The 1,684-nt window shown below is 41.3% G+C and overlaps 1 protein-coding gene across 1 annotated transcript in view; it reads left to right on the forward strand.

The window, feature by feature from the left end:
- Positions 1-1,684, forward strand: part of MTM1 (myotubularin 1) — a 71,787-nt gene that overhangs the window by 63,358 nt on the left and 6,745 nt on the right. The gene's annotated exons all lie outside the window — the stretch shown is intronic.

Raw genomic sequence — 1,684 nt, forward strand, 5'->3', positions numbered from 1 at the left:
AATGCAGTTTTTTAAAACTAAGATCTAAGCTAATTTTTTATTGGAGTATAGTTGCTTTACAATGTTGTGTTAGTTTCTCTGTACAGCAAAGTGATTCAGCTATGTGTATACATGTGCTGTGCTTAGAAGCTCAGTCATGTGTGACTCTTTGCAACCCCATGGATTGCAGTCCACCAGGCTCCTCTGTCCACAGGGATTCTCTAGGCAAGAATACTAGAGTGGGTTGCCATGCCCTCCTCCAGGGGATCTTCCCGACCCAGGGATCAAACCCAGGTCTCCCACATTGCAGTCAGCTTCTTTACTGTCTGAGCCACCAGGGTAGACCAAGAATACCGGAGTGGGTAGCCTGTCCCTTCTCTAGGGGATCTTCCTGACTCAGGAATCAAACTGGGGTCTCCTGCATTGCAGGCGGATTCTTTACCACCTGAGCTACCAGGAAGCCCGTATGTATACATATATCCCCTATTTTTTGAATTTCCTTCCCATTCAGGTCACCACAGAGCATTGAGTAGAGTTCCCTGTGCTATACAGTCAGTTCTCATTAGTTATCTATTTTGTACATAGTAGTATATATGTGTCGGTCCCAATCTCACAATCCATTCCACCCCTGTCCCCCACCTTGGTATCCGTAAGTTTGTTCTCTACGTCTGTGTCTCTATTTCTGCTTTGCATATAAGTTCATCTATGCCATAAGATGTAAACTAATTTAAATCTCTGGAAAATTTCTGAGTTTTCATAGTCAAGTATTTCCTTTAATGACTAAAAGTTGTTACACGTCATAAGAAGGTTCTTTCCAGAAACTAGACTGAGATGATCCTTCAAGGAAAAGAAACATTTTCTGTTATCTATTCACATGTATGTTACTTGTCAACTAATATCAGAGTGCTTTTTACCGAAAGTCTTTACTTCTAAAATAAAGATAATTGATCTGTCAAAGGATAGTACAGTCAATTGGCCATTTATCAGTCAAACATGGAAACGGTGATTTTTGAAGCAAAAGACTCCACATTTTATTAAAGACACAGTCAGGCTTTCTCCCACTACTGCATCCAAGATCAGAAGGAAAATCCAGCCTATTTGTGAGGACTCAGCAGTACATCCATTGAGCGATTTGTTCTAAGCATTGTAAATATTAAGTATTTGCGATCACTCTTTCTAAAGGTTTGCACACTTTCCTGTGGTTAGGATGGTTGAATACCTGTTCTCCCAGGCCAGTCTTACGTAAGTGTCAGCTTTAATCCCACTACACATAGTCAGGCAATAGAAGGGCCTGGTGCTCAGTCTGACTCTGGATTGTTTGTTCCACTCAGGCAGCTGGCTACACGCCAGTGTGTGTACCCTCTTCCCACCAGGGAGATGCACGTTTAAGCTGGCCCTCTTGTTTCAAGGTCTCTGCTTGCTTGCCTGAAAGCCTTTTGCAGTTTCATGATAGGTTGAAATGGTATGATCTTTTGGAAAGTGACAGATTCCAGGGCTTGAGAACAGTTCACTTGTTTAGTTTAGGATTTGAGAAGTACACAGAGGGAGTGTATTTAGCTGTAGTTCGAGCATTTGGAACATCAAATAAAGAGGAAATAGGAATTTTCCCAAGATTCTAAGCACTGTTACACGGGACATGTTTATTTGCTGGTTAAAAAATACTATATAGATGAGCCTTGTTTGTCCTATAAATTTTACCTCTTCT

The sequence above is a fragment of the Bison bison genome, unplaced genomic scaffold (assembly GCF_000754665.1).
Source record: "Bison bison bison isolate TAMUID 2011002044 unplaced genomic scaffold, Bison_UMD1.0 scf7180017864529, whole genome shotgun sequence".
In the NCBI taxonomy this organism is placed as follows: Eukaryota; Metazoa; Chordata; class Mammalia; order Artiodactyla; family Bovidae; genus Bison; species Bison bison.